Genomic DNA, 12,500 nt, shown 5'->3' on the forward strand with positions numbered 1-12,500 from the left:
TCCTCCTCTTCCTCGCAAAACTCCCCTCTTCCACCTCCACTTCCTCCTCCTCTTCCTTGCAAACATCCCCTCCTCCGATTCTTCCTCCACTTCCTCCTCTTCTTCGTCCTCCTCCTTCTTCCCTTCTTCGCTACACCCCTCTTCCTTTTTCTCCTATACTTCCAATTCTTATTCTTCCTCCTCCTCGACCTCCTCTTCTTCGTCCTACTCATGCTGTTTCTCCCATTCTTCCTTCCCTTCCTATACTCTCCACTTTCTCCTCCTCCTCACATTCTTCCTCTTCCTCCTCCTCCTCGATCTCCTCTTCTTCGTTCCCTCTTCCTTCTCCTTCTATACTCTCAATTCCTCTTCCTCTTAAGAATATTCCTTGTCCTCCTTCTCCTCCTCCTCCTCCTCTTCGTGTTCTGCGAATTTCTTGGAATTAATCATCAAATCCTGTGGCAGACACTCATCCTTCATTTTCGCCTCTTCTTCTTCTTCTTCTTCTTCTTCCTTCCTCCTTCCCTTCAGCGTGCCGACACACTTCAAAGTCATTTTTCTGGCTGACGGCTGGACTAGGACTCCTTCCATACATTTTGATTTTCGTTCTATCTAATAACTTATCCATTTTCCACTATTTATTCAATTATTTAGTTATATTTGTTCATATATACATACATAAATACATACATACATATATATATATATATATATATATATATATATATATATATATATATATATATACTGTATATATATATACAACACTGAATGGGTCCCAGTGAGTAGATTTACATTTATCAACCACAATTCATTTTAATTCTAAGCCATCAACGTCGAATAACTCGAGGAGGTATATATGCAGAAATCGATACGAGGTCAAGCTAAGGACTCGAACCTTCACTAACACGTAAAGAGTGACAGTGACTTAGCCCAATGCACTATCTATACTTAGCTTGACCACGGATCAATTTCTGCATGTATACCTCCTCGAGTTACTCGACGCTGATGGCTTCGAATTAAAGTGAATTGTAGTTGAGAAACATATATATACTGGTATACATTTTTTTTTGGGGGGGAGCGGGGGTTGAGGAAGGGAACCAGCTGGTGTAAAAATGATACTGGCAGATGGTATCCCACCCCATCTGTCCCTCTTCCAGCCCCTGAGCTGAATGAAATCTTCTGACGACAACCATAATAAAATTGCACCAACTATGCTACGTTTTTATAAAATGTCATCCCCATTTCCCACAAGGACGCCCTAACCATCATTCTTGATTTTATCCAGCTTAAGGGCACGATACGCAGCACGGAGGGGCAATGTAGTTATCTCTCTCTCTCTCTCTCTCTCTCTCTCTCTCTTTTACATTCGTTACCTACTGTTGATAGTTCTTCTGGAATAGTAAATTGCATAACGTATAAATATATCCATTATACCGGATAGTTCAAGATAGTATATTTCCCCTGGCCACAGCCAGACTATTTCAGTCGCTTCCTTGGCACTGACCCCTTCCGTCCCGGTTGGCAATTTCCCTTTCAGCTCCTGCCGCCGCCAGGAGATTTTATTCGTCACAGAGACAGTTGCTAATGTTTAAATATCTAATGAATTAGAATAACTGAACTACATATACATATATATATATATATATACAAGCCGCGGGCTTCGCCCTCCCCGGCCTTGCCGGCGACTTGGCTGCGCAAACAGCGGCCTACGGCAGCAGCTTTCCGCGCTCTAATCCCTCGTTTTCCCCTTCGGCCTCGGGGCGGAACCCCAACACGGGATCCCCAGCACGAAGAAGAACGCGAAGAAGAACGCGAAGAAGAACACGAAGTAGAATGCGAAAAAGAACACGAAGAAGAACGCGAAGAAGAACGCGAGGAAGAGGAACGCGAAGAAGAACGCGAAGAAGAACACGAAGAAGAACGCGAAGAAGAACGCGAGGAAGAGGAACGCGAAGAAGAACGCGAAGAAGAACGCGAAGAAGAAGAAGAAGAAGAAGAAGAAGAAGAACGCGAGGAAGAGGAACGCGAAGAAGAACGCGAAGAAGAAGAAGAAGAACGCGAAGATGAAGAAGAACGCGAAGAAGAAGAACGCGAAGAAGAAGATGAAAAAGAAGAGGAACGCGAAGAAGAACAAAAACGCGAAGAAGAAGAAGAATAACGCGAAGAAGTAGAATACCACCTGACCCCGACTTACCCAAGCGCTTTTTCAAGAATATTTTTAGGACAAAGTGTCACCGTAATACCACCTGTCCCCGACTTCCACAGCGTTTTTTAGAAGAATATTTTTATTTAGACTTATATATATACACAACACTGAATGGGTCCCAATGAACAGATTTACATTTATCAACATCAATTTTCACTTTAATTCTAAGCCATCAACGTCGAGGGACTCGAGGAGGCATACATGTATAAATTGATACGTGGGATACGGTATATATATATATATATATATATATATATAATATATATATATATACATATATATGAATATATATATATATATATGTATATGTATATATACATATACATATATAATATATTATTTATATTATATATATATATATATATATATATATATATATATATATTATACATATATACCCCTATATTATGTTACCCCAACGGCCCAGCATCCCATACAATTATTCTATCATTAAAAAACAATCTTAATTACAAACAATGACTTGTTTGTATTTTCCACATTTTCCATCGTCCGCTTTCCTCGGGAACACTTGGCTCCCCCCTCCCCAACCCCCATTCCCTCGCGTTTGTTACTTTCAGAGGCCTCCCTTCTCGTCTTGGGCGTTCTGGGTCGGGTTGGCGACCCATTAATTTGAATACATGCCGTCAGTAAAAAGAGTATAACATACACACATTATACATGCATACATACACACACACGCGCACACACACACGCGCACACATATATTATATATATATATATATATATATATATATATATATATATATATATATATATATATATATATATATATTGGTGTATTTTGGGAGCAGGTTTTCCTTAATGCAGGTTTGATTAAATACAACAGCATTCTGGAAGTTATTGATTTTCTTTCTTGTGTTTTCGATTTTCCTAATTATACTCTTCCCTTTGATGGGGTTGGGCATAAACCAATTCCTTATAGTCTTCCATTTTTTACTACGACGTTTCGTCTTTATTAAAACAACTTCTGGTATTTCTGTGCTAAAGATGCAATTAATATTTGTGATACAATAAATATTTGTGATACTACAAGTTGAAGTATGCAAATATTTATTGTATCTTTAACACAGAAATACCAGAAGATGTCTTAATAAGACGAAACGTCGAAGTAAAAAATGGAGAACTATAAGGAATTGGTTTATGACCACCCCATCCAAGGGAAGAGTATAATACGAAAATTGAAAACACAAGAAAGAAAATCATCATCCAAAATGCTGCCGTATTTAATCAAACCTGATTAAAGAAGAAGCATAGAGCGAAACCGGTCAGGAATAAATTCAGGAACTCGGAACAAGACCCGTGACTTCTTTTTCCACCTTCATCAACACACACACACACACACACACACACACACACACACACACACACACACACACACACACACACATATATATATATATATATATATATATATATATATGTGTGTGTATATGTATATATCTATCAACCACAATTCACTTTAATTCTAAGCCATCAACGTCAAGTAACTCGAGGAAGCATACATGCACAAATTGATACGTGGTCAAGTTAAGGACTCGAACCTGACAGCGATTTAGCCCAATGTGCTATCGAGATAGCTTGACCATGTATCAATTTCTGCATGTATGCCTCCTCGAGTTACTCGACGTTGATGGCTTAGAACTAAATTGAATTGTGGTTGATGAATGTAAAATGTATATAATATATATATATATACACATGTGTGTGTGTGTGTGTGTGTGTGTGTGTGTGTGTGTGTGTGTGTGTGTGTGTGTGTGTGTGTGTGTGTGTGTGTGCGCGCGTTTTCATCCTTGACGATCCCATGCAGGACCACCGACCTATCCTCTGTGTGACGATACATGCTTAGCACCTCACCACAGTTACTTAAGGTTGTTTGCTTGGAGGGAAGTGACTGAGACGGGAGTCTGAACCCAATTCTCCATTGCACCGATTAGATGCCAATAGTGAATTGCAAAACTGGTATACGGTGCCTTTGATGTCCACCGTTGCAGAGTGGGGTTGGAAAGCGATCAAAGTGCGACTCGAACGAATGCCTAGAACTTCCCGAAGATCGAACTATGGCCTCCAGCGTTTGAGGCAGGGACACTATCCTTTGCTCCACGATGGCTCTATATACACACACATGCACACACACACACACACACACACACACACACACACACACACACACACATATATATATATATATATATATATATATATATATATATATATATATAATTTACATATATACTAAGGTAACAGAACTGACCACTAATTACCAAGTTAAGGTAACTGTTCACCAAAACATTAATCCCTCCGCGCCATCCATTAGTAGCGAAGCCTATCACAGATTAATGAGCTAACTTTGAAATCCAGACGGATCAGTATGTGTTCTGATTTGTGAAATCTGCGACCATCAGATTTGTGGTCACGATTGCACGCCCTTGGCACATGGCACTTGGCACATGGCACTGTGGGGGTGTGGGGGTGGGGGATGGTGGGGGGTTCCATGCAACAAGCCCCAGACACCCTCACCATCCCACATACACTGCAACTTGCATCTTGATCAACGCAACAAGTCTTGTAACCAGCTGGCTCTCCATCTGGCAGTGGCGATGAGAGGACACAGGAGGAGGAGGAGGAGGGAGGAAGAGAGGGGAAAAGGAGGGGAGGGTAGGGGAGGAAGAGGAGGAAGAGGAGGAGGAGGAGGAGGAGAATGAGGCTGGAGCTCGGCGCTCGGGTGGATACCATTGGAGTGTGCAGCTAGCGACTCGTGAGTGAGCGTGTGTGTGTGTGTATGTGTGTGTGTGTGTGTGTCTTCTCTCTCTGTTCCCCCGTTCAACCCCGCTTTCACTGTGGTATCCGCGGGTGTTGTCAGTGTTGGAAGAGATGCTGGCCTATGCACTACGCCTGCCGTCATCCGCGCGCTTGGGTGTCTGTGGTGTGTGTTGGCAATTAGTTCCAATCATTTCGGCCTTGAAAAGTTGTCAGATGCGGATGGGGGAAGAGTTTGAGCCCCGTCATCATGGAGCACGTACGTACGCTCGCGCCGCCCCCCCTGAGCGGACGCCCCATGACGCTATCTACCACAAGTGAAGACTCCCCCGATCTTGTCCACAATTACATCATCCACACAGACGTCTTCGTCATGACGTCATCGGACCTAAAGGACGACGTCTAAACGTCTAAGAAGAAGAAACGTTGAAGCAACGGCTCTTATCTCAAAGAAAGAAAAAACAGGGGAAACGCTTTGAAGCGTTGTGGATCTCCGTGCTGTGTTTTCTGTGTGTCTGTGGCCGTGCTCGCGTGCTGTGCTCGTGGGGTTTCGCGTCCAAGGAAGCCCAAGAACCCAGTTAGACAAAAGTCCCTTACCCGCTTCTCCTCAAAGAACAATAGGAACTAATCCTTCCATGTGGGCACCCAGCCATCCCGAGCCTCCTCCCACCTCATCCGGTGCAGGGGGAGGGGGAGGGGGAGGGGGAGGCCCGGTCCGGAGGTGCCCATCCGTCTCCTGCTCTCGTCGTGGGGCCCCTGACACGTAAAAGTCCCCGCCCTAAGGTCCCACGGTGCCGCTTGCAGGAAGTCGTGTTTAGCAAGGGACCTCTGATGGAAATGGACGTTTTGCCTTTTTGTGTGTGTGCGCGCGCGCGCGGGCAAATACATTACAGCAATTAAAGTGACTTATTATTTGTGATTATCTTCATGTTGAATATCAGTGTGTGATATAATTAATATATTTCTATTTATGTGTTTATATGTATAAATATATATGTATATATATTTCCTTAAGAAAAATCAGCATGCTGAATTGTCTATCACTTTTAATGAAACATATATATATATATGTATATATATATATATATATATATGTATATATATATATATATATATATATATATATATGTATATATATATAAAGGTTTGTGTACTACAAAATACACAGACGCAAACTCCGTTTATATGTTGAATATTGTTGTGCAATTTTTGATTAAAATCACTTAGCGGCAGGGATAATGGACGGAAAAGTGCCACCCGGTACGGAAGGGGTCGGGTGGGGAGGGGAGGGGAGGTGAATAGGCATTAGAAGCTGCCTGTGTATTTTTTAGCACATACGGCTGTCCCCGTACGAAAGGCAAAGGTGACACTATCGGCCGTAGCTACACGCTTTCTCTCTCTCTCTCGCTCTTTTTTTTTTTTTTTTTTTTTTTTTAATGGGAGCTCCCAACCCCTAGCACATCGGGCACAGGTGACGTCTTCCGCGAAACTATTCAGCGCCTCCCGGTGTAAAATGACCCTGAGCTGGAGTTCAATCCGTCACCTTTGCCTTGAGTGCAGGGAAAGCCGGCGTGTTTCTATGATACAAGATAATATAGAAAATGCAAATGATTAGATCTCATTTAAGATAATATGCATCATCACGCCTCATTAGTATTAAGCCGCCATAACATTATATCACATATATCTACATATTATATATACTATAATACAGTAATTACGTTATATATATTTTACACACACACACACATTATGCATAATTATATCTAAATATATACATTAGCACGTTTGATGTCATGTTATGTATTATCATGTATGTTACCAAATTTATCATATATCATATACTCGTACAGGAAGGTGTGAGCAATATTATATCCTGTCTGAATGCGATTTCTTGTCACAATTATTATTATTTTTAATATTATTACAATTATTAATATCATTTTAATCATTATCATTATTACTATTATTGCTATCAATGTTATCATTATTTCTTATTAATATTATTATAATTATTATTATAATCATTATCATTATTACTATTATTGTTGCTATTATCATCATCGTATCATTATCATTGTTACAATTATTATTATCATTAATAGTACTGCTATTATTTCTACTATTTGCATTATTATTACAATTATATATATATATATATATATATATATATATATTTTTTTTTTTTTTTTTTTTTTTTTTTTTTTAAGTTTTATCTTATGATCAATAACCAACGTGGACAAGACCGCGGGGAAGGGAAGGAAAATTTTGAAAAAGAAATGCTACGTGACTCTTGCCTGTAGGGGTGTCACTTAGGCCCCTTAAGTAACCCGTAAGCATTTGGGGGGTGCGAAAAACTCGGCACAGTTTTTTTTTTTTTTCTCAGATGGCAATAATTTTACCCTTCCTTCCGCGTCCCGAGTCTCCCGACGTGGTTATGAAGCCTGCCTTCGCAAGAACGTGGCGACCCTCCCTTGTTGGGGAAATACACCACAATGCACTTAGTAGTAGTAGTACTAGCGGTGGTAGTAGTAGTAGTAGTAGCGGCGGTAGTAGTAGTAGTAGCGGTGGTAGTAGTAGCAGCAGTAGTAGTGGTAGTAGTAGTAGTGGTGGTGGTAGTAGTAGTAGTGGTAGTAGTACTAGTAGTAGTAGTAGTAGTAGTAGTAGTAGTAGTAGTAGTAGTAGAAGAAGTAGTAGTAGTAGCAGAAGTAGTAGTAGTAGTAGTAATAGTTTAAATGGCAATAATGATAAGTGGTGATGATGATGATGATGATGATAATAATAATAATAATAATAATAATAATAATAGCAATGGTTACAAATTAATAATAACAGTAACAATAGCATTTAGCAGAACTATATTAATCCTAATTATGACATTAGCGAGTAATCATATTGGACATATCAATACCGTTGAAAGGCTATCAAGTTCACGCCCAATCCAATCATTACCATCTAAATGCAAATGGCAGGCGCACTAAGGCATAAATCCTTCGTAAATAAGGACCCTGGCCTTAGAAGATCACCAAGAGCTGACATCAAGAGGCCCTTAGGCTCCAACCCAGGTGCCACCTTTACCATGGTTGTTTGGACATCTAGGAGCGGATGTCGATGCTGGTTAAGTGATGATGAGTTTATATATATATATATATATATATATATATATATATATATATATATATATATATATATATACAGTATATATATATATATATATACAGTATATATATATATATATATATATATATATATATATATAGATGTTTTTTTTTTTTATGAGAGAAAGAAATGAGGAAATAGTAGAAGAATTTAATGCTAACGTTTCGACCTCACAGTGTCTTTATCAAAGCTAATAACATTTGATCACAATCGGACAAAATATACCCACTGCCTTCATCTCTCGGGCCACCTGGGAGAGCTTAATGCACAAGTTTTATTATTTTCTAAAATTATCATATGACTAGTAGGTTTTGCTAGACTTACGAAACCTTCTCTATTATTTATGTTTTCACTGATATTTATATATGCAGCTTCAATTGTTTTTCTCAACCTTTTTGTATAACCTTTATTGAGAACAACCGGATTATTCCAGTCAGGGATATGATCTTGTTCTTCAATGTGCCTAAAGATAGAATTAGTTGTTCGGTGCGCTTTTACATCATAAAATGATGTAAATGAACATAAAAATTATGTAAAAGCGCACCGAATAACTAATTCTATTGTTGGCACATTGAAGAACAAGATCATCTCCCTGACTGGAATAATGCGGTTCTTCTTAATGAAGGTTATACAAAAAGGTTGAGAAAAACAATTGAAGCTGCATATATAAATATCATTGAAAACATAAATATCAGAGAAGGTTTCGTAAGTCTAGCAAAACCTACTAGTCATATAACAATTTTAGAAAATAATAAAACTTGTGCATTAAGCTCTCCCAGGTGGCCCGAGAGATGAAGGCAGTGGGTATATTTTGTCCGATTGTGATCAAATGTAATTAGCTTTGATAAAGACACTGTGAGTTCGAAACGTCAGCGTTAAATTCTCCTACTATTTCATTTCTTTCTCCACCATCATTCAAAATCTGTCAATATTTTATTCAACACATACAGTACATACATACATATATATGTATATATACATATATATACATACATATATATATATATATATATATATATATATATATATGTATATATATATCTTAATAGCGCATTGGGCATAGTCACTGTCACTTGTTACATGTTAGCGAAGGTACGAATTCTTAGCTTGACCACATATCAATTTCTGCATGTACGCCTCCTCGAGTTACTCGACGTTGATGGCTTTGAAATAAAATGAATTGTGGTTGATATATATATATATATATATATATATATATATATATATATATGTATATATATATATATATATATATATATATATATATATACATTTATATATTGTCAGCGTTCCTGTGAGACGGACTTTGGTGAGACCCCTACAGACCAGAGTTACCTGTTATTTTCTTGCCTCCATGTGATTTTATTCACCTTAAGAGTGGACCTCAGGAGGAGGGGGAGGAGAAGTGGGAGGAGGAGGAGGAAAAGAAGGAGGAGGGAGGAAGGAAAAGGGGAGAAGGGGAAGGAAGAGGGGGAGGAGGGGAAGGAGGAGGGGGAGGAGAGTGAGGATGGGAGGGGGAGGGGGGGAGGAGGAGGGGGTAATGATATTGAAAATGGAAATTGATCGCTTAATCTCAACCGGTTGAGATAATCCGAATAAAATTAATTGGTGAAGTTAATGAATGGCACAGATATCTTTCCCTCTTCCTCCCTATTTCAGCCCATTTCATCCTATTTCCTTTTCCCCCCAATTTATCATTTTCTCTCCTCCTTTCTTTCACTATTTTTGTCTGTCCCTATTTTCCCTTTTTACCCTATTTTTCCTTATTTTCCTTTCACGGTTCTCCCTATTTATTTACAATTTATTTGTGATCATTACCCCTATTTTTCTCCACACAAATTTCCTCCCAATTTTTCTCCCTTATTTTCCCTAGTTTTACTATTTTCCCCTTCTTTATCTCTTCTATTTATAATTCTCCCTATTTCAGTCAAATTTCTTTGTGTCCATTCCCTTTTTTTTATCCCTATTTCCCTTTTTCTTCGTTTACTTTATAATTTCTTATTCACCATTTTCCATTTTTCTATTTTCTTATTTCACCACATTTTCCATCTCATGTCTCTTCAATTTAATTTTTCTCATTATTTCTCTGTTCTTTTCCTCACTATTTCTCTCTCCTTTTTCTCCCTATTTCTCCTAAATTATTTATATTTTTATAAATTACTCTTTTTCTTTATTTCTCTCCATTCTTCCCCATTTCCCCTACTTCTCCCCAGTACCTCGTCTCTCTCACTATCCTTCTTTTTATTTTCCCTTAATTCTCCCCCAATTCCCCCCTAGATTTCTCTTTATCCCCAAAAATATGCTCATAGATTCCTCATCCCACCCCAAACTTTCCCCTAGATTCCTCATTTTCCCCATTAACTTTCCCCTAGATTTCTCATTTCCCCCTAACTTTCCCCTAGATTCCTCATTTCCCCCCTAGCTTGACCCTCCCTCGCCTTGCACCAAGAGAACTTTGACTAAATTACGTAAAAAAATCCAATTATTCTTCAAAGCTCCGCCGACACGAGTCATAGTTTTAATCGTAGATCACCCTAGGCGTGATGTAACATCTCACATAATGACACGCACGTATCACGTGACCTCGACCACGTCACACCCTGGCTTCATCACGTCACTCGAGACCTCTTCATCCTACTTACCGACCGGTAAGACACTTACCGGTACTGGGAGCCGGTAGGTACCGGAACTCTTCTTTACCTACCGGGAGGATGCTGCGTGGTTCAATAAAATTCTACAGATAAACAGACACACATACACACACACACACACACATATATATATATATATACACACGCGCGCGTACACACGCACACATACACACATACACACAAACGCACACACAATCGTGAAATTCGTTGACAGAATCCACTTTATATATATATATATATATATATATATATATATATATATACATTATATATATATGTATGTATTTATATATATATATATATGTATTTATATATATATTATGTATTTATATACATATATATATATATATGTATATATATATATATATGTATTACTAAATAAGGAAACTGTCATTCGCGCGCCGCAAACCCATTTCGTTTTCTCTTGAAGCATTTGAAAATATAAATATCAATTTATTTTAAAAGAGAAGCAATTCGAACTTAAAAAGATTTTCGTCCGATTTCCCGTATATAATCTCCACTAACTTGCTCCCCACCCCCTAAAGAATATAAATAAAAATATCAATATTTTATATATTTAGTAATAGTAGTAATAATAATAATAATGGTAACAACAATAATATCAATAATTATCACAGTAATAATAATAATAATAATAATAATAATAATAATAATAATAATGATAACAATAATAATAACAATGACGATATCAACAATAATGATATACTAGTGTATGAGCTAACAACAATGATAATATTAATAACAGAAAAAAAAAAAAAAACGAGGCCCAGCCCACAATCGTACGCTCGTTTTCCGATGCCTCTAACGACCCCAACCCCGACCCCCACCGTCCCCCCGTTGCCCCCAGAGGACGGAGGCCAGGCCGTCTAATAGTCTCCCCAGGGACAGCCACTGTTTCGATACACTATATATATATATATATATATATATATATATATATATATATATACATACATATATATATATATACATACATATATATATATACATATATATATGTATATATATATGTAAGCGAATGAAATCGCCTGACGCTTAGAAGAAGTATCTCACAACAGAAAACTAGTTTCGATTACAGTCGCCACCTTTGCCTTACGTGCTAGGACGTACGTCAGAGAGGATCGTCCCCTTGACTTCAAAAAACAGTCCATATCCTCATTTCCTACTGGAGAGCCCAGAGGGATTGGCATTCGGTACCGGACTTTGTGTCTTTCTACAACTTTGAGCCAGAGACATAGAGAAACTGCCCCATACTAATGCGACACGGACAACAGCCAACGCCTCATCTCAGAGAGATCTGTGGGGATATGGGTTGCCAGTTATTGTAAGTATAGGGCACAATGAATGTGTGTGTGCATATATACATATACATACATATATATATATATATATATATATATATATATAATGTAAATAAAATGTATACATACATATATATACTGTATATATATATATATATCTATATATATATATATATATATATATATATATATATATATATACACGTATATTCTAAATATTCTTCATCCGAAAGTCTACATTGTGTAAATGTATCAGTACCCCAAAATTGTTGTACAAAGGTTCAATACGCACATAAGTACTGTGCTATACATACATATATATACTGTGTATACATGTATATATTTATTATATATATATATATATGTATGTATATATATATATATTGCAGCGAGGAAACGAGA

At 37.8% G+C, this 12,500-nt stretch overlaps 2 protein-coding genes across 8 annotated transcripts in view; one reads left to right on the forward strand and one right to left on the reverse strand.

Moving 5' to 3' along the window:
• LOC143026851 (betaine-homocysteine S-methyltransferase-like) overlaps nucleotides 1–12,500 on the reverse strand; it is a 175,586-nt gene that overhangs the window by 88,426 nt on the left and 74,660 nt on the right. The gene's annotated exons all lie outside the window — the stretch shown is intronic.
• LOC143026834 (uncharacterized) overlaps nucleotides 4,894–12,500 on the forward strand; it is a 39,761-nt gene continuing 32,154 nt past the window's right edge. The window contains exon 1 of one of the 4 annotated variants that reach the window (XM_076187624.1): nucleotides 4,894–4,964. The gene's annotated coding sequence lies outside the window, so the exon portion shown is untranslated. Of the gene's footprint in view, nucleotides 4,965–4,997; nucleotides 5,226–5,261; nucleotides 5,284–12,500 lie in introns of those variants that run through there. The other 3 variants (XM_076187615.1, XM_076187619.1, XM_076187627.1) reach the window with 3 other exon arrangements.

This window comes from Oratosquilla oratoria, chromosome 1 (assembly GCF_046742065.1).
Source record: "Oratosquilla oratoria isolate Oo_2021 chromosome 1, ASM4674206v1, whole genome shotgun sequence".
NCBI classification, from domain to species: Eukaryota; Metazoa; Arthropoda; class Malacostraca; order Stomatopoda; family Squillidae; genus Oratosquilla; species Oratosquilla oratoria.